Source organism: Pseudophryne corroboree, chromosome 4 (genome assembly GCF_028390025.1).
Source record: "Pseudophryne corroboree isolate aPseCor3 chromosome 4, aPseCor3.hap2, whole genome shotgun sequence".
NCBI lineage: Eukaryota > Metazoa > Chordata > Amphibia > Anura > Myobatrachidae > Pseudophryne > Pseudophryne corroboree.
In genome coordinates this window covers 409,861,903-409,884,095 of record NC_086447.1, presented here as the reverse complement: position 1 = coordinate 409,884,095, position 22,193 = coordinate 409,861,903, and the positions used below count along the sequence as shown (strand labels likewise).

General features: G+C 45.9%; 1 protein-coding gene and 1 pseudogene across 7 annotated transcripts in view; both read right to left on the bottom strand.

Annotated features, from left to right (window-relative positions):
* Window positions 1-22,193, bottom strand: part of FAM135A (family with sequence similarity 135 member A) — a 325,004-nt gene that overhangs the window by 222,495 nt on the left and 80,316 nt on the right. The gene's annotated exons all lie outside the window — the stretch shown is intronic.
* Window positions 16,668-16,786, bottom strand: LOC134911953 (5S ribosomal RNA; annotated as a pseudogene).

The window sequence follows — 22,193 nt, the reverse complement described above, 5'->3', positions numbered from 1 at the left end:
ATTTTCTCTTATGTCCTAGAGGATACGGGGGATCAATTTAGTACCACGGGGAAGTACCAACGCTCCCAAACTGGGTGGGAGAGTGCTGAGGTTCCTGCAGAACTGATTGACTAGACTGTAGGTCCTCAGAGGCCAAAGTATCGAACTTGTAGAACTCTGCAGACGTGTTCGAACCTGACCAAGTAGCTGCTCGGCAGAGCTGTAAAGCCGAGACACCCCGGGCCGCCGCCAAAAAGAAGAACCCACAGACCTAGTCGAGTGGGCCTGTAAAGATTATGGAACCGGCAATCCTGTAGTGGAATAAGCATGCTGGATAGTAAACCTGATCCTGCGTGCAATGGACTGCTTTGAAGCAGGACACCCAATCTTATTGGGATCATAAAGAACAAACAGCGAGTACGACTTCCTGTGACGGGCTGTTCGCTTTACATACACCTTCAAAGCCCTCACAACAGCCAAAGACTTTGAATTAGCAGAGGTGTCGGTAACAACCAGAACCACAATAGGTTGGTTGATGTGAAACGCAGACACCACTTTAGGAAGAAATTGCTGACGAGTTCCGAGTTCAGCTCTGTCTTCATGGAAAATTAAATAGGGGCTTTTGTGAGACAACGCAAATTGAGATCTCAAGGTGCCATGGGAGGCACAAAGGGAGGCTGGATGTGCAGCACACCTTTCAAGAATGTCTGGACCTCAGAAATAGAAGCCAATTGTTTCTGACAGAAAATGGACAAGGTCGAAATCTAGACTTTTATGGAGTCCAGACGTAGGCCCACATCCAGAAAAAGTAGGAAACGGCCCAGATGAAATTCCACCGCAGAAAATTTTCTGCTCTCACACTAAGACACGTATTTCTTCCAAATACAGTGGTAATGTTTACATGTTCCCCCTTTCTGGCTTGGATCATAGTCAGGATAACCTTGTCAGGGATCCCTCTCCCGGCTAGAATCAGCCGTTCAACTTCCATGCTGTTTAACGTAGCTGCGGTAAGTCTTGATAGATGAACGAGCCCTGTTGCAGAAGATCCTCGCGAAGAGGCAGAGGCAAACAGATCTTCAAGGAGCATCTCCAGAAGATCCGCGTACCAGGCCCTTCTTGGCCAGTCCGGAGCAATGAATATTGCTTGAACCTTTTCCCTTCTTATTCTCTTTAGAATTCTTGGGATCAGAGGAAGTGGATGAAACACGTACACCATCTGATAGACCCATGGAGTCATCAGAGCATCTATCTCCACCACCTGTGGGTCTCTTGACCTGGAACAATACCGCTTGAGCTTCTTGTTGAGACGAGAGGCCATCATGTCGATTTGTGGATATCCCCATCGACTTGTCAAGCACCTGAACCATTCCAGGTGAAGGCCCCACTCCCCCAGGTGCAGGTCGTGTCTGCTGAGGAAGTCTGCTTCCCAGTTCTCTACTCCCGGAATGAAGACCGCTGACAATGCCACAGCGTGTTTTTCTACCCAGAGGAGAATCCTTGACACATCTGACATTGCTGCTCTGCTTTTCGTTCCACCCTGTTGGTTTATGTACGCTACTGCCGTCCCATTGTCCGACTGGACCTGAATGGCCCGATCCTGAAGAAGAGCTGAAGCCTGCAGAAGGGTGTTGTATATGGCCCTGAGTTCCAGAATGTTGATTGGAAGGACAACTTCCTGACTTGACCATCTTCCTTGAAACTGCACCCCTTGGGTGACTGCTCCTGCACTTCTGAGACTTGCGTCTGTGGTTAGCAGAATCCAATTCTGAATTCCGAACCCCCGACCCTTGAGGTGAGAAGTCTGTAGCCACCACAAAAGGGAGATCCTGGCTTTGGGGACAGACGGATCCTCTGGTGCATGTGAAGATGCGATCCGGACCATTTGTCCAACAGATCGGGCTGTTAGGGTCTTGCCTGAAACCTTCTGTACTGAAGTGCCTCGTAAGAGGCCACCATTTTCCCTAGAAGGTGAATGCATAGATGCACTGATATCCGGGGTGGCTTCAGGACATCCCGAACCATTGACTGGATTACTAATGCCTTTTCCAACGGAAGGAACACTTTCTGCAACTCCGTGTCCAGTGTCATTCCCAGGAAAGGAAGCCTCCGTGTTCGCTCTGAGAGATTTTGGAAGGTTCAGAATCCACCCATGATCCTGGAGAAGTTTGGTTGAGAGACCAATGCTGTCCAGCAACCTCTCCCTGGACGGTTCCTTTATCAGAAGATCGTACAGGTATGGCATTATGTTCACTCCCTGTTTTCTGAGGAGAAACATCATCTCTGCCATCACCTTGGTGAACATCCTTGGTGCCATGGAGAGACCAAACGGCAGGGCCTGGAACTGGTAGTGACAGTCCTGCAGTGCAAACCGTAGATAAGCCTGATGAGGTGGCCAGATCGGAATGTGGAGGTACGCATCCTTGATATTCAGAGACACTAGAAATTCCCCCTCCTCCAGACCTGAGATCACCGCTCTCAGAGACTCCATCTCGAATTTGAACACTCTAAGCACGGGTTCAACAACTTGAGGTTCAGAATTGGACGTACCGAACATCTGGTTTCGGTACTACAAACAAGTTGGAATAATATCCCTTGTTTTGCAGATGAGGTGGAACTGGAACAATGACACGAGTCTGTACCAGTTTTGAATGGTGTCCTGTAAAGTTATGCTTGCCTCTTGCGAAACTGGTAAGCCTGATTTGAAGAATCTGTGAGGTGGGAGCTCCTGGAACTCCAGTCTGTAACCCTAGGAAATAAGATCTATGACCTAGAGACATGATGTTGTCCAGATTTGACTGAAGAATTTTAGTCGGGCTCCCACCTGCCAGTCCTCCAGGCTTTGCGGTCCACCGTCATGCTGAAGGTTTTGAGGAAGCAGAGCTTGAGCTCTGTTCCTGAGAACCGGTAGTTGCTGGTTTGCGTGGTTTACCTCTAGCGTCTCTGGTGGCTGTAGAAGCACCTCTGGTTTTACCCTTAAACTTGCCGTCCGAAAGGACGGTAAATTTGAAGCTGAGTAAGCCTTCCTGGTTGGGGGAGCTGTGGAAGGAAGATATGTAGACTTACCCGCAGTAGTTTCGGAGATCCATTTGTCTAGTCCATCTCCAAATAAGGCCTCTCCTGTGAATGGTTGGCCTTCCACGCCTTTCCTGTAGTCCGCATCAGCTGTCCACTGGCGTAGCCATAAGCCCCTGCGTGCTGACACTGCCATAGCAGTGGTGCGTGCAATAAGAAAGCCTATCTCTTTTATGGCTTCCACCATAAAGTTCACAGAGTCCTGTATATGTTGCAGGAGTAAAACAATCTCCCCCCTAGATAAGGAATCTAATTCCTCAATTAGGTCACCTGACCATTTAGCAATGGCTTTAGTAATCCACGCACATGCTATAATGGGTCTCTGGGACAGGAAATACAATCTTTCGTGAAAGCCTGGACACGGATGCATCCACTATCGGTGGACTTTCCAATTTTTTCCTATCCTCAGGAGGAAAAGAAAACGGTGAGAGTAACCTTTTAGGGATTTTAAATTTCCTATCAGGAGTAACCCACGGTTCTTCAAACAGGGTATACAATTTCTTTGACACAGGAAAAGTGACTGAGGACTTCTTTTTTACATTAAAATAAGATTCCTCACACTCCTCTGTCACCTTATCAGGAATGTGCAGAACGTCTCTGATAGCTTCTATAAGAGCCTCTATTCCCTGTGACAAAGCAGCATCCCCCACTGAAGCATGCCGCACCTCACCCTCCTCCCTGTCTGACCCTTCAGCGTCAGAGTCAGACTGCAGGATATGGGCCAGAGTTTGTTTTTGTGGACAAATGGCAGGGGACTTAGACGCATGTTTGGGGACTGAGTCTCTGTTCATAAACTTATCCACAGACTATCTTAAGTATTGTGTCTCTTTCTCAATGCGGGACAATTTATTAGAAATATTGGAAATCATTCCTTTAATGGAATCCAGCCACACTGGTTCAGCCCCGCTATTCTGGGAAGGTGCACTACACTGAGTACATAGTCATGAGCTCCCTGGGGAAGAGGAACACTCTGTCGTACATGAAACACACACTTTGCCTGACATATTGTAAATGTGACAGCACACACACAGAAAAAGGTTAAAAGCACAATTAACCCACAAAGAGCCCTTCCAAGTAGACACAGAGATATTTTGGAGCCAGCACATAGCGCCCTTATCGCGAATGCCAAGCTTAGCCGGGTTGCAGACTAAGTACCCAGATAGGGGCCTTAGTACACTAATAATCGCTCCCCCCCCCCCCCCCACTATGACTCCCTGGTACCGCTGAGGTAATCTGGAGTCACACCGGAGGAGCTGCGCATCCCTGTAAGTCAGCGTCTGTGTCCACTGCAGAGGGAAAATGGCACTGGTGAGCTGCTGGATCTGCTCATAGTAAAGCCCCACCTCCTCAATGGCGTGCGGTTTTCCCGCTTTTTTTATACTTGCCGATGTAATTTAGTGCTTAAAATGGAGTCAGATCCGCTTTAAGGCTTTGTTTGCCATTGTGGGTACTGTGTACAGTGTACTTAGACGCAGTTGTGTACTGAGTCTGGAGACGCAGTCCACCCCGGTTAGAAGCCATGCGTCTCCGTACCCTCATGCCGCCATAATGGCCAGCGACCCGCTAACCGGGACGCCGGCTTAGTACTCACCACTCTTCACTCTACTGGCTCTGATAGGGGTGGCGGCGTGCTGCGGGAATGTACGCTCGCCGTGGTGGGGCTAGCGAATAGTTCCCTCAGGAGCTAGTGTCCTGTCAGCGGGGAACGGGACCATTAACTCTTCAAGAGGTTCGGGCCGTTCCCCCTCCTAAGTCCCACGAAGCAGGCAGGCTGGTGCCATCCAGTCCTGCCTGAAAACAACAAACAGATAAAATAAATGAAGAAAACTCTTCAGGAGCTTCCATAAGCGTGACCGGCTCCTGCAGGAAAATTTTCTAAACCGAGTCTGGTAGGAGGGGCATAGAGGGAGTAGCCAGTGCACACTATTGATTTCTTAAAGTGTCCAAGGCTCCTAGTGGACCCGTTTATACCCCTTGGTACTAAATGGATCCCCAATATCCTCTAGGACTTAAGAGAAATTGCCACATAAAAAGTGTTATAAGTAATGAAGACACTTCAGTAGTTCTCGCACTTCCATGATTAATTTCAGACATACAGATGTGTCCTCATACATCACTGAATCTGTACACTGAAAGTGCTACACAACGTAGCTGCTGCATATCAAATTAAGGGAGGCGGTTACAATACAGACGCAGTAATACCGCCCCCTTACAGTCCCGAAAGTCGGCAAGCCAAATAAGAGGGACTATTACCACTCGTGGGTGTCCACGACACCCATGGAGTGGGAATATAACCTGCATGCCAGGATTCCGGCGTCGGTACTAATCAGCACATTCTCTTTCTGTGTCCTAGTTGTGTGGCATTGCGTTTGAGACTAAAACGCATTCTGGACATTAAAAAAAAAGACCCCATCAACGCTAGCGGAGTTTCACAGGACCAGCTCACTCACGCCAGGCATCTCCTGTTGTGTGGCTTATTAAGCCTAGATGTAGGAGGGCACATATGTAAACTATATGGAATAGAACAGTATTTTAAAAGGTGCAAAGCTAGGTACAGACTAAATTGAGAAAGTAGAAACCTAATTGGCAGACCAGATGGAATTCTAGGTCTGTAGATGGGGTATATTCAATTACAGTTGGATCCATTCTGACATGCATTTGTCGGAATGGATCCGACAAGGGCTATTCAATGAACGGCCAAATCCGACAGGTTTTGGCCCCGTTTACGACCATCTCAATCCGACTTAAAAAAAAAAGTCAGATTGAGATGAGGGAGCTGAGAGAAGGAGACGAGGGACAGCAGCGGGGAGACTGGGGACAGCATCGGCTACAGCACAGCGTAGAAGGATGGGGCACCGCCACCAGACCTCATGGCAGCGTCCATCCGGCTCCAGCAAGCGGGACCTCGCTTGCTGGAGCCGGGTGGACGCTGCCGTGAGCGTCGGCGGTGCCCAATCCTCCTGCTACGCTGCTGTAGCCGCTGCTGTCCCCCGTCTCCTCCTCTCAGAACCACATGGATCGACGGCTATTCCGGCGATCCACGTGCTTTCCGATAAGTCAGAATTCCCGACTTGTTGGAAAATTCTGGGGTGTCTTGAATAGGTCGGAACCCCTTCCGACCTAAAAAAGTCGAAAACTGACGTCTTTCTGACAGACGGCAGCTTTCAACTGCAATTGAATATACCCCTATGTAGTTTGTAAATATATACACATTTATATTTAAAAACAAAAGAGTGATGTATCAAGATCATAAAATACATCCCAGGTACAGCAATCAGACTGGTACAGGTCATTACATGCACTGAAATGAAACACCTTAAGTCCCTGTCTTTCGGTCAGCAGTTAAGGGGGGTACTCACGGAGCGATCGCTGCTTAAAATCTAAGCCATCTGACTAGATTGCTCAGATTTTAAGCAGCGATTACTCCGTGCGTACTCCTCACAGCGATAGCTATCGATGGTGCTAGATTGGCCTGCATGCAGGCCAATCTAGCAGGTCGCTCACTTCACCCGCTGGGTGAAATGAGCGGCCACCTCATCTCCCCCCGCACGCTCAGCACACATCGTGCTGTGCTGAGCGGGGGTAGAGATGTGTGCTGAGCGATTCGCTCAGCACATATCTCTCCCACATCTGCCGGTGAGTACTGGCCTTTACATCTTCGACATTTTATTTAGTTAGGACACTAGAAAGGAGTATCTCATTAGTACACATGCACTAATTTACATGAATAAGTCATGAGATAAGAACGCAAAGTAAGATAAAATAAATGAGACTGAGATGCAGCAGAGCAAATTGTTATTGCTGGGAGGCAATAGTACATTTAAAAGTACAGGTTATATGGAATGAAGTTTGACTATTTTATAACTTCAATATATCAGAAACAAGTGATATACAGTAACAAAGATATATACTGATCTTTGCAGAGATTAAAGTAAGATATATTGGGGGAGAGGTATCAAACCTTCGAAAGAGGGCAAGTGGAGAACTATATTTAATACAGAATGTTATTTAGTGCTACTTGTACTTTTTGTTGTTGGAATAAATATTAACAGACACCAAGCAAAAAATAAGATTTTACTTACCGATAAATCTATTTCTCATAGTCCGTAGTGGATGCTGGGGACTCCGTCAGGACCATGGGGATAGCGGCTCCGCAGGAGACAGGGCACAAAAGCAAGCTTTTAGGATCACATGGTGTGTACTGGCTCCTCCCCCTATGACCCTCCTCCAAGCCTCAGTTAGGTACTGTGCCCGGACGAGCGTACACAATAAGGAAGGATCTTGAATCCCGGGTAAGACTCATACCAGCCACACCAATCACACCGTACAACTTGTGATTTGAACCCAGTTAACAGTATGATAACAATGAAGTAGCCTCTAAAAAAGATGGCTCACAACAATAATAACCCGATTTTTTGTAACAATAACTATGTACAAGTAATGCAGACAATCCGCACTTGGGATGGGCGCCCAGCATCCACTACGGACTATGAGAAATAGATTTATCGGTAAGTAAAATCTTATTTTCTCTAACGTCCTAGTGGATGCTGGGGACTCCGTCAGGACCATGGGGATTATACCAAAGCTCCCAAACGGGCGGGAGAGTGCGGATGACTCTGCAGCACCGAATGAGAGAACTCCAGGTCCTCCTCAGCCAGGGTATCAAATTTGTAGAATTTAGCAAACGTGTTTGCCCCTGACCAAGTAGCTGCTCGGCAAAGTTGTAAAGCCGAGACCCCTCGGGCAGCCGCCCAAGATGAGCCCACCTTCCTTGTGGAATGGGCATTTACAGATTTTGGCTGTGGCAGGCCTGCCACAGAATGTGCAAGCTGAATTGTACTACAAATCCAACGAGCAATAGTCTGCTTAGAAGCAGGAGCACCCAGCTTTTTGGGTGCCTACAATATAAACAGCAAGTCAGACTTTCTGACTCCAGCCGTCCTGGAATTATATATATATATATTTTCAGGGCCCTGACAACGTCTAGCAACTTGGAGTCCTCCAAGTCCCTAGTAGCCGCAGGCACCACAATAGGTTGTTTCAGGCGAAACGCTGACACCACCTTAGGAAGAAACTGGGGACGAGTCCGCAGTTCTGCCCTGTCCGAATGGAAAATCAAATATGGGCTTTTGTAAGACAAAGCCGCCAATTTTAACAATCGCCTGGCCCAGGCCAGGGCCAACAGCATGGTCACTTTCCATGTGAGATATTTCAAATCCACAGATTTGAGTGGTTCAAACCAATATGATTTGAGGAATCCCAACACTACGTTGAGATCCCACGGTGCCACTGGAGGCACACAAGGGCTGTATATGCAATACTCCCTTGACAAACGTCTGGACTTCTGGAACTGAAGCCAATTCTTTCTGGAAGAAAATCTATAGGGCCGAAACTTGAACCTTAATGGACCCCAATTTGAGGCTCATAGACACTCCTGTTTGCAGGAAGTGCAGAAATCGACCTAGTTGAAATTTTTTCGTGGGGCCCTCCTGGCCTCACCCACGCAACATATTTTTACCACATGTGGTGATAACGTTGTGCGGTCACCTCCTTCCTGGCTTTGACCAGGGTAGGTATGACCTCTTCCGGAATGCCTTTTCCCTTAGGATCCGGCGTTCAAACCGCCATGCCGTCAAACGCAGTCGCGGTAAGTCTTGGAACAGACAAGGTCCCTGCTGGAGCAGGTCCTTTCTTAAAGGCCGATGCCACGGTTCCTCTTGGAACAGACATGGTACTTGCTGAAAGCAAATCCCTTCTTAGCTCCCGAGGCCATTAGTCCTCTGTGAGCATCTCTTGAAGTTCCGGTTACCAAGTCCCTCTTGGCCAATCCGGAGCCACGAGTATAGTTCTTACTCCTCTATGTCTTATAATTCTCAATACCTTGGTTATGAGAAGCAGAGAAGGGAACACATACACCGACTGTTACACCCACGGTGTTACCAGGACGTCCACAGCTATCGCCTGAAGGTCTCGTGACCTGGCGCAATACCTGTCCCATTTTTTTGTTCGGGCGGGACGCCATCATGTCCACCTTTGGTCTTTCCCAACGGTTCACAATCATGCGGAAAACTTCCCGATGAAGTTCCCACTCTCCCGGGTGGAGGTCGTGCCTGCTGAGGAAGTCTGCTTCCCAGTCGTCCACTCCCGGAATGAACACTGCTGACAGCGCTATCACATGATTTTCCGCCTAGCGAAAAATCCTTGCAGTTTTGCCACTGCCCTCCTGCTTCTTGTGCCGCCCTTTCTGTTTACGTGGGCGACTGCCGTGATGTTATCCCACTGGATCAATACCGGCTGACCTTGAAGCAGAGGTCTTGCTAAGCTTAGAGCATTATAAATTTGCTCTTAGCTCCAGTATATTTATGTGGAGAGAATTCTCCAGACTTGATCACACTCCTTGTGTGACTGCTCCCCAGCCTCTCAGGCTGGCCTCCGTGGTCACGAGCATCCAATCCTGAATGCCGAATCTGCGGCCCTCTAGAAGATGAGCACTCTGTAATCACCACAGGAGAGACACCCTTGTCCTTGGATATAGGGTTATCCGCTGATGCATCTGAAGATGTGATCCGGACCATTTGTCCAGCAGATCCCACTGAAGAGTTCTTGCGTGAAATCTGCCGAATGGAAGCGCTTCGTAATAAGCCACCATTTTTACCAGGACTCTTGTGCAATGATGCACTGACACTTTTCCTGGTTTTAGGAGGATCCCGATTAGCTCGGATAACTCCCTGGCTTTCTCCTCTGGGAGAAACACCTTTTCCTGGACTGTATCCAGAATCATCCCTAGGACCAGCAGACGTGTCGTCGGAACAACTGCGGTTTTGGAATATTTAGAATCCACCCGTGCTGTCGTAGAACTACTTGAGATAGTGCTACTCCGACCTCCAACTGTTCTCTGGACCTTGTTCTTATCAGGAGGTCGTCCATTTTCTTTGAAGACGAATCCTCCTTTCGGTCATTACCTTGGTAAGGACCCGGGGTGCCTTGGACAATCCAACGGCATAGTCTTGAAACTGATAGTGACAGTTCTGTACCACGAACCTGAGGTACCCTTGGTGAGAAAAGGCAAATTTTGGGACATGGAGGTAAGCATCCCTGATGTCCCGGGACACCATATAGTCCCCTTGTTCTTTGCTATCACTGCTCTGACTGACTCCATCTGGATTTGAACCCTTGTAAGTGTTCAAATTTTTCAGATTTAGAATAGGTCTCACCTAGCCTTCAGTACCACCATATAGTGTGGAGTAATACCCCTTTCCTTGTTGTCGGAGGGGTAAATTTATTATCACCTGCTGGGAATACAGCTTGTGAATTGTTTTCAATACTGCCTCCCTGTCGGAGGGAGACATTGGTACAGCAGACTACAGGAACCTGCGAGAGGGGAAACCTCTCGACATTCCAATCTGTACCCCTTGGATACTACTTGTAGGATCCAGGGGTCCTGTACGGTCCCAGCGTCATGCTGAGAACTTGGTAGAAGCGGTGGAGGGCTTCTGTTCCTGGGAATGGGCTGCCTGCTGCAGTCTTCTTCCCTTTCCTCTATCCCTGGGCAGATATGACTCTTATAGGGACGAAAGGACTGAGGCTGAAAAGACGGTGTCTTTTTCTGCAGAGATGTGACTTAGGGTAAAAAACGGTGGATTTTCCAGCAGTTGCCCTGGCCACCAGGTCCCATGGACCGACCCCAAATAACTCCTCCCCTTTATACGGCAATACATCTTTGTGCCGTTTGGAATCTGCATCACCTGACCACTGTCGTGTCCATAAACATCTTCTTGCAGATATGGACATCGCATTTACTCTTGATGCCAGAGTGCAAATATCCCTCTGCGCATCTCGCATATATAGAAATGCATCCTTTAAATGCTCTATAGTCAATAAAATGCTGTCCCTGTCAAAGGTATCAATATTTTTAGTCAGGGAATCCGACCAAGCCACCTCAGCTCTGCACATCCAGGCTGAGGCGATCGCTGGTCGCAGTATAACACCAGCATGTGTGTGTATACTTTTTAGGATATTTTTCAGCCTCCTATCAGCTGGCTCCTTAAGTACGGCCCTATCCGTAGATGGTACCGCCACTTGTTCTGATAAGCGTGTGAGCGCCTTATCCACCCTGAGGGGTGTTTCCCACCGCGCCTTAACTTCTGGCGGGAAAGGGTATACCGCCAATAATTTTCTATCGGGGGAAACCCACGCATCATCACACACTTCATTTAATTTATCTGATTCAGGAAAAACTACAGGTAGTTTTTTCACCTCACACATAATACCCTTTTTTGTGGTACTTGGAGTATCAGAAATATGTAACACCTCCTTCATTGCCCTTAACGTGTGGCCCTAAAAGAAAATACGTTTGTTTCTTCACCGTCGACACTGAAATCAGTGTCCGTGTCTGGGTCTGTGTCGACCGACTGAGGTAAATGGGCATTTTACAGCCCCTGACGGTGTTTGAGACGCCTGGACAGATACTAATTTGTTCGCCGGCCCTCTCATGTCGTCAACCAGCTTGCAGCGTGTTGACATTGTCACGTAATTTCCATAAATAAGCCATCCATTCCGGTGTCGACTCCCTAGAGAGTGACATCACCATTACAGGCAATTTGCTCCGCCTCCTCACCAATATTTTCCTCATACATGTCGACACACACGTACCGACATACAGCACACACATAGGGAATGCTCTGATAGAGGACAGGACCCACTAGCCCTTTGGGGAGACAGAGGGAGAGTTTGCCAGCACACACCAAAACGCTATAATTATCCAGGGACAACCTTTATATAAGTGTTCCTCCCTTATAGCATTTTAATATATATACATATCGCCAAATCAGTGCCCCCCCTCTCTGTTTTAACCCTGTTTCTGTAGTGCAGTGCAGGGGAGAGCATGGGAGCCTTCCCACCAGCCTTTCTGTGAGGGAAAATGGCGCTGTGTGCTGAGGAGAATAGGCCCCGCCCCCTTTTCGGCGGGCTTCTTCTCCGGAGTTTTAGATATCTGGCAGGGGTTAAATACATCCATATAGCCTCAAGGGCTATATGTGATGTATTTTTCGCCATACAGGTATTATACATTGCTGCCCAGGGCGCCCCCCCCCAGCGCCCTGCACCCTCCGTGACCGCTGTGTGAAGTGTGCTGACAACAATGGCGCACAGCTGCAGTGCTGTGCGCTACCTGATGAAGACTGAGAGTCTTCTGCCGCCTGGTTCCGGACCTCTTCATCTTCAGCGTCTGCAAGGGGGGTCGGCGGCGCGGCTCCGGGACGAACCCCAGGGCGAGCCCTGTGTTCCGACTCCCTCTGGAGCTATGTCCAGTAGCCTAAGAATCCAATCCATCCTGCACGCAGGTGAGTTGAAAATCTCTCCCCTAAGTCCCTCGATGCAGTGAGCCTGTTGCCAGCAGGACTCACTGAAAATAAAGAACCTAAAAACTTTTTCTAAGTAACTCTTTAAGAGAGCCACCTAGATTGCACCCTTCTCGGCCGGGCACAAAAACCTAACTGAGGCTTGGAGGAGGGTCATAGGGGGAGGAGCCAGTACACACCATGTGATCCTAAAAGCTTGCTTTTGTGCCCTGTCTCCTGCGGAGCCGCTATCCCCATGGTCCTGACGGAGTCCCCAGCATCCACTAGGACGTTAGAGAAATAGGCTTTAACCAACAGCTCAGCAAAGGGTGGAGATTCTCAACAAATCATAGCTCTAGCCTACAAAAACTGTGTAGGTGCCTACAAAGTCACTAAACATGGATGGCAAAGGAATAGAAATATTTATTCAGCAGTCTGTGGTTGTAGCAATTAATAATAGCAATTCTTCTAATTGGGATCAGCAAGGTGTCACATTTTCAGGCAATTATAATAATTCACTGATGACCGGGATTCTGCCAGTCTAGGACAAATCTACTAACTAGGCCTCATTATCTGGTTGAAGCCAGAGCACCGGCTGACCAGAATCATCCAAATTGGTCACTATAATGTACATGTAATTTAAGGCCGGGTACACACCAGGACAACATCGGTACGATATGTAGTTTCTGGTCAAATCGGAACAAGGTATCGCATGGACCGTATAGTATGTACCCACGATCGCATGCTCCCTCAGGTCGTTAACGTGCACCGTTGTACCACTGCATCGTACAGTGTGTATGGCGGGACAATATGTCGGCCCGTCGTCTCATGGATCGGCCACAAACACATCGTTCTGATGTGTACCCAGCCGAGTATACGTACATGTATAAAGGCAGGTGATTTCCAGAAGCAGTAGTTCAGTTAGGAATTTGTGATACCATTGCAAAAAAAATAGGAAAACTATTTAAAGCTTCTCTGACTGAGCCAGGCACACTCTCAATTTGCCAAGACAATTATTATAATCTATGCAGCTGTCAAGGCAAAGCAGGCTGTGAAACTAGACTAGAAGCTCTAACTGCTCTGTATAAATTACGAGTGTTGCAGGACTGTAAATTATTATTCTGAAAATCAAGGTAATACTGGAACTATACTTATTTGAAAACGATTGCTTAGCTACTGTCATTCACAAATAAACAATCATGTATCAAAGTGTTTGTGAAAAAAAACTACTCTTATGTACCCACTAGTGTTACCACAAACATAAGTTGCAAAAATCGTTTTGAGGTTGCTTACTAGCAATAATTACAAATGATGCTTCTATTGTGCATGACTACAGTGTAAAGTAAAAGCTTTGAATGTACAATATTTTTATCATTTAGGGGGGCACTGTGTGTACAAAAGTATTCTAAAGAGGACAGGTGGAGACTGCACATAGCAACCAAAAAGATTCTACCTAGCATTTTAAATAAATATACTGTATTTGATAAAATTATTGCCAGAAAGCCAACCAAGTGACCTGTAGCCACCATTTTTAGAAAGTCTGAAACATCGGCTCCTCAGCAAGTAGACAAATCAGTAATAATTCCCTATGTTCTGTATTGATAAGAAGTATGTTTTATGGACAGTATAGACATTTTGCCCAATTATGTAATAAAACTCCCAGTTAAAAGTATTTAATAACAAAAAGCTAAACAGAACACCCTAAGAAATGCTTGTGGCAGCTAGACTTACATGATACACACTGATACTATGTTTTTATTTTTTAAAGACTTTGGGCTCTATTCAATTCAGCGCAAACTGAACAGCACCGGGAAGGAAACCCCGGAGCTATTCAATTCAGCGTGATGTTATGACGGAGTTGAGGATATCTTCTCGCACCCTTCCTGGGGTGCAAGCAGAAATCAGTCCAAACTACTGGCACAATGCTGTTTTCTGCCCTTAGCATGCCAGAAACACCAGCGTGTTCGACACTTAAGTCAGAGAATGACAGTTCTCGTGATTAAACACCATTTTTAAGGCGTAAGAACCGGCATTCGCCAACATAACAAATACTGAATTGAATAGCTCTGGAGTAAGTCCCGGCGTTGTTCAATTTGCGCTGAATTGAATCAAGCCTACATTAGGTACAATAAACAAAATCAAATTGGATGAAACTTCTATTTATCAAACGAGAGTAGAAACAATAACAAGTGGTGGATGGTATAACGGAAACAAAGAGCATCTAAGATGGGGCCGACAAAACTGTACAAGATTACCTAAATGTGTTAGGAGTGGTGAACCAGCATGCGGAATGGCAATCCACGGGAGAGACCTAAAAAAGGGAGAATTGAGGGAGATGGTTCCAGACGGGAAAAGCCATGGAGGGGCAAACAATTAAACAAATGGAGCTTGAATTTGAAAATATGAGGTCCAGGGTTCCCATATTTTAGAAAACGACAAAGAGTTGTGAATAATGCATAACAAATTCAATTTTCAAAAACAGGCTTGACTCCGCACTAATCATTATATCATAAATGAGAAATTGATAGAGAAACAAAATTTGACAGTATTAGTAGGTAAAATCCTAGTGTAGTTGATTTGGTGGTGCACCCAGAGTCAGCAGATACGATTGGACTACAAAACAGAAGAGTGGGTGCACTCTTGCAGGTTTGGAATAGATTTTGTGTGGAAATTATTAAAACATAGCTTTTAATTATTCAATATACAGTAAATCAGAGTATCCAAAATAGAATACAAACAACACACATTATAAAAGTAATCATAATAGCAATAAAACCCAGTGGTCTGTGGTCAGTGTGTATAATTGGTATCAGACAACTTGACATAGATAGGTACAGTGTGATTGGCGTGATAAATTGGACCGACCCAGATAGTTAGATAAAAGCAAAAACAAAGATTTCCAATATCTGCGCAGAAGGAAAAATTGTACAATTAATGTTTTTTTATATTATTAAAAAGTTTAATATTTCAAAAATAAAAATATTTAAAATAACCTCAGAGTGACCATATTTTTAGCATTAAATGAAGCTATAATGATTTCATCTAGACTATCAACCAATATCTATATAAAACTTAGTTTCCAAGAAGCTCTAATATTAGAGAATAAATCCAAATTCTTATGAAGTAGCTTAATAGAGTAACCTTATATTATCAAAAAAGGTATCAAATGTTTATTGTTTTGTAGTCCAAGAAATTGATGTATAATTGGTATAACTTTTAGGCTAGCCAGCCTATTTGGTAGTTAAATCAGCTGAACTTCCTCAAATTTCAGATGTAATAATAATAACTAGCAATCAGTGAAGATTAAATGGTCAATAATGACCAACTGTGAGTACCTGTAAGATTCCAGAAATCAAGATTGCAGCCGTGCTAGTTGATAGATCAAAGCGGCAGTGGGATTGTAATCCTGTGTCTCGATATAGCTGGGACCCATAATTGGCCGCCTGACATCCACCGCGCTGCGGGGTCCCGTAGAGTCCGGGTTCCGCCGTGGAGCTAACGGTCTTATATGATCAGGATCCTGCCGTGAAGCTGCACACTTATAACTTAGTGAGGCTGAGATCCATAATAAGTCCGTCCGCCGTATAAGAGCTTCTGAGGTCCCGCATCGCTATCGCTGTAAGGGGTACACACGGAGCGATCAGGTTTATATTCTAAGCAATCTAGTCAGATTGCTTAGAATATCGCTCCGTGAGTACCCCCTTTAGGTATTTTACTCATATCAACTTAATAGACCAGATTAAAAGTAGGGATTTTAGAGTCCTCACTATATATATATATATATATATATATATATAAAAAAAAAAGGATATATAAACACAGAAAAATGATTAATCCAGTAATTCAAGTCCCTTATCAAAATAGAAATAATGATGATAATAATAATACTTTACATTTATATAAAAAAAAATTATCAAATAATTAATAAAGTGCATAGAAAAAGGGGGGGCCATAGGTGATCTCACTACAGAATATCTACCCACTGCGGTTAGCTCAGCACACATCTCTCCCCACATCTACAAGTGAGCACTGGCCTTTAGAAGTTAATCACGGATCTCTCCGTGTGTATGCCCCACAGCGATAGCGATGCGCAGGGCTATCGCTGGTACTAGATGCATGCAGGCACAATATAATTTCATCGCTGGGTGAAATGAGCGCCCCTCCTTGCTCAGCACACATCGCGCTGTGTGCTGAGCCATCTGTGATAGATCACTCAGCACACATCTCTCTCCGTGTGTACTGGCCTTTAGGCACAGAGTAATCAGAGTGGACCTCAAAATTCTGCAACACTTGGTATTCCCAAGGGTTCTCCCATCCAAGTACTAACCAAGCCCACCACTGCTTAGCTTCCAAGATCAGATGGTATTGGGCATTTACAGTGTGGTGTGGTGGTAGATGGTTTACAATTGTTTGATCCTCTGGGATCATTGATGAGAGTTCACCTAGCAGATAGTAGTAGAATAACGTAGAATAGGACAATAGAAGAAAAGGAGAGGAAAATTTAGAATGGAAGTACAGGTCATGCTTTCCAGATTGAAGGAAGTGATAGGTGGATCTGCTGTCCGTGTTAGACAGGGGTTTATTGTGTGCGCAACCGAGCCTAAACTCTGCAATGTGATGACCTCGGAATCACTGATGAGAGCCCGCTTGGAAAATGGAATAGCAACTTGCTAGATTGGACACAATTTTTGTTAGCAGAAGCATTAACAAATGTTACATATGCCAGACTATTATAATGAATAATCCTGTGTATAAACAGTCAGACTGGGAATTTACAATTTAAGTCAGTGACAATGTTGCAAACACAGAGAAAATATAAGTAATTGTAACTATGACTGTAACTCATTTGTCTGATACCAATTATACACACGGACCACAGTCCACCGAACCTTACTGCTATTATGATTACTTTTATAATGTGTGTTGTTTGCCTTCTATTTTGAATACACTGATTTAGATTAAATGAATAATTAAAAGATGTGTTTTAATATTTTCCACAGAAAATCTATTCCAAACCTTCAAGAGTGCACCCACAAAAAAGGGGGTCTATAAATTCTATTTTGTAAACATGCCAGATCCTGTGAAGTGTGGTCTTCAGCGAGGGGACAGGAGGCTGTTTCCAGCCCGCTGTGATCTACACTGCAGTATCTTATACGGACACATTGCTTCTATAGCCTCAGCCTTATCTGATTTGGATATGCCCTCTTACAATGGGTGTTGCTGTACAATTTCGGCTGACAAAAGGCAACCTTATCAGAATGGAAAGATTGCGCCTTTTTCCTATTAACAGAAGGTCAAAAGTAAATATAAAAAGATTTACTTTTATATGCTAAATTAACATTTTAATGATATTAAATATGTTCTCATATAAAAAATAAAAAAAATAAAGTTGGTACAGTTTTCTTAACTAAAACCTGTTAAAATAAATTACAGGTTAATTTATACAATGTCCTAAAGAGCAACCAAGATCAGGGGTGTAGCCAGAACTTTGTTGGCCCCATAGCAACATACTGAAGGAGCCCCTGTCCATGTGCTTCTGGCAGAGACACCTCACCACATCATTTGTTAATTTTATGTCCCATAATAGTGCCCTAGTGACTTTTCTGAACCGTAGCAGTACCCTAGTTCACATTGTCACATTTCAGAGCTGCCAGTAGACAGTACGCAAGAACGTACCCCCGATTTACATTATAAAATAGTGTCCCTAGTTCATATTATTACACATTACAGTGATCCCAGTTCATATTATGCCACACTATCGTGCCTCCACTTCATATTTAGCACCCATTCATATTATGTAACATTATAATGCCCTCCAGTTAATTTTATACCACATTACAATGAGCAGGTCTAGGGTATACCAAGATATATTGCAAACCCCATAGCAAAACTTTGTTATGGCACCAATGTATCACCCAATGATGAAAAATGTATATAACACATGTAACTTTTGCAAAGAAGATGGGCCCCTCTCAGCTCTGGGCCCCATAGCAGCTGCACTGCCTGCACCTATGGTAGCTATGCCCTTGACCAAGACCATCATTATATAATAAATCGTACGGCACAATCAGCAAAGAGAAAAAGACATTTTGTGAAATAGAGATATTTCAAGAGACTGCCACTGTCAGGCCTATGAGAATAACAAAGTAATAAATAAAATAAAATGATGCATAAACCATAATTAAAATAAGAATTTACTTACCGATAATTCTATTTCTCATAGTGCGTAGTGGATGCTGGGGACTCCGTAAGGACCATGGGGAATAGCGGCTCCGCAGGAGACTGGGCACATCTAAAGAAAGCTTTAGGACTAACTGGTGTGCACTGGCTCCTCCCCCTATGACCCTCCTCCAAGCCTCAGTTAGGATACTGTGCCCGGACGAGCGTACACAATAAGGAAGGATTTTGAATCCCGGGTAAGACTCATACCAGCCACACCAATCACACCGTATAACTTGTGATCTGAACCCAGTTAACAGTATGATAACAGAGGAGCCTCTGAAAAGATGGCTCCCAACAATAATAACCCGATTTTTGTAACAATAACTATGTACAAGTATTGCAGACAATCCGCACTTGGGATGGGCGCCCAGCATCCACTACGGACTATGAGAAATAGAATTATCGGTAAGTAAATTCTTATTTTCTCTAACGTCCTAAGTGGATGCTGGGGACTCCGTTAGGACAATGGGGATTATACCAAAGCTCCCAAACGGGCGGGAGAGTGCGGATGACTCTGCAGCACCGAATGAGAGAACTCCAGGTCCTCCTCAGCCAGGGTATCAAATTTGTAGAATTTAGCAAACGTGTTTGCCCCTGACCAAGTAGCTGCTCGGCAAAGTTGTAAAGCCGAGACCCCTCGGGCAGCCGCCCAAGATGAGCCCACTTTCCTTGTGGAACGGGCTTTTACAGATTTTAGCTGTGGCAGGCCTGCCACAGAATGTGCAAGCTGAATTGTACTACAAATCCAACGAGCAATAGTCTGCTTAGAAGCAGGAGCACCCAGCTTGTTGGGTGCATACAGGATAAACAGCGAGTCAGATTTCCTGACTCCAGCCGTCCTGGAAACATATTTTCAGGGCCCTGACAACATCCAGCAACTTGGATTCCTCCAAGTCCCTAGTAGCCGCAGGCACCACAATAGGTTGGTTCAGGTGAAAACGCTGGAACCACCTTAGGGAGAAACTGAGGACGAGTCCTCAATTCCGCCCTGTCCGAATGGAAAATCAGATAAGGGCTTTTACAGGATAAAGCCGCCAATTCTGACACGCGCCTGGCCACAGATTTAAGTGGTTCAAACCAATGTGACTTTTGGAACCCAAACTACATTGAGATCCCAAATTGCCACTGGAGGCACAAAAGGAGGCTGTATATGCAGTACCCCTGTTACAAACGTCTAAACTTCAGGGACTGAAGCTAGTTCTTTTTTGGAAGAAAATTGACAGGGCCGAAAATCTGAACCTTAATGGACCCCAATTTCAGGCCCATAGACACTCCTGTTTGCAGGAAATGTAGGAATCGACCCAGTTGAATTTCCTCCGTCGGGCCTTACTGGCCTCGCACTACGCAACATATTTTCGCCAATTGCGGTGATAATGTTTTTGCGGTTACATCCTTCCTGGCTTTAGATCAGGATATGGATGACTTCATCCGGAATGCCTTTTTTCCTTCAGGATCCGGTGTTCAACCGGCATGCCGTCAAACGCAGCCGCGGTAAGTCTTGGAACAGACAGGGTCCTTGCTGGAGCAGGTCCCTTCTTAGAGGTAGAGGCCACGGATCCTCCGTGAGCATCTCTTGAAGTTCCGGTTACCAAGTCCTTCTTGGCCAATCCGGAGCCACGAATATAGTGCTTTCTCCTCTCCATCTTATCAATCTCAGTACCTTGGGTATGAGAGGCAGAGGAGGGAACACATACACTGACTGGTACACCCACGGTGTTACCAGAGCGTCTACAACTATTGCCTGAGGGTCTCTTGACCTGGCGCAATACCTGTCGAGTTTTTTAATCATGTGGACGACTTCTGGGTGAAGTCCCCACTCTCCCGGGTGGAGGTCGTGCTGAGGAAGTCTGCTTCCCAGTTGTCCACTCCCGGAATGAATACTGTTGACAATGCTATCACATGATTTTCCGCCCAGCGAAGAATCCCTGCAGCTTCTGCCATTGCCCTCCTGCTTCTTGTGCCACCCTGTCTGTTTACGTGGGTGACTGCCATGATGTTGTCCGACTGGATCAACACCGGCTGACCTTGAAGCAGAGGTCTTGCTAAGCTTAGAGCATTGTAAATGGCCCTTAGCTTCAGGATATTTATGTGAAGTGATGTATCCAGGCTTGACCCTAAGCCCTGGAAATTTCTTCCCTGTGTGACTGCTCCCCAGCCTCGCAGGCTGGCATCCGTGGTCACCAGGACCCAGTCCTGAATGCCGAATCTGCGGCCCTCTAGAAGATGAGCACTCTGCAATTACCACAGGATGGATACCCTTGTCCTTGGTGACAGGGTTATCCGCTGATGCATCTGAAAATGCGACCCGGACCATTTGTCCAGTAGGTTCCACTGGAAAGTTCTTGCGTGGAATCTAACGAATGGGATTGCTTCGTAGGAAGCCACCATTTTTACCCAGAACCCTTGTGCATTGATGCACTGAGACTTGGTTCGGTTTTAGGAGGTTCCTGACTAGCTCGGATAACTCCCTGGCTTTCTCTTCCGGGAGAAACACCTTTTTTCTGGACTGTGTCCAGGAACATCCCTAGGAAACAGAAGACAAGTCGTCGGAACCAGCTGCGATTTTAGAATATTGAGAATCCAATCGTGCTGCCGCAACACTACCTGAGATAGTGCTACACCGACTTAAAACTGTTCCCTGGATCTTACCCTTATCAGGGAATCGTCCAAGTAAGGGATAACTAAAATTCCCTTCCTTCGAAGGGATATCATTTCGGCCATTACCTTGGTAAAGACCCGGGGTGCCGTGGACCATCCCTACGGCAGCGTCTGAACTGATAGTGACAGTTCTGTACCATAACCTGAGGTACCCTTGGTGAGAAGGGTAAATTTTGACATGAAGGTAAGCATCCTTGATGTCCCGAGACATCATGTAGTCCCCTTCTTCCAGGTTCGCAATCACTGCTCTGAGTGACTCAATCTTGAATTTGAACCTCTGTATGTAAGTGTTCAAAGATTTTAGATTTAGAATCGGTCTCACCGAGCCGTCTGACTTAAGGAACCACAATAGTGTGGAATAATACCCCGTTCCCTGTTGCAGGAGGGGTACCTTGATTATCACCTGCTGGGAATACAGCTTGTGAATGGCTTCCAAAACTGCCTCCCTGTCAGAGGGAGACGTCGGTAAAGCCGACTTTTGGAAACGGCGAGGGGGAGACGTCTCGAATTCCAATATGTACCCTTGAGATATTACCTGAAGGATCCAGGGGTCTATTTGCGAGTGAGCCCACTGCGCACTGAAATTCATTGAGAACGGGCCCCCACCGTGCCTGAGCTTGTAAGGCCCTAGCGTCATACTGAGGGCTTGGCAGAGGCGGGAAAGGGTTTCTGTTCCTGGGAACTGGCTAATCTCTTCAGCCTTTTTCCTCTCCCTCTGTCACGAGCAGAAAAGAGGAACCTTTTGTCCGCTTGCCAACAAAGGACTGCGCCTGATAATACGGCGTCTTATTTTGAGAGGCGACCTGGGGTACAAACGTGGATTTCCCAGTTGTTGCCGTGGCCACCAGGTCTAAAAGACCGACCCCAAATGTCCCCTTTCAAAGGCAATACTTCCAAATGCCGTTTGGAATCCGCATCACCTGA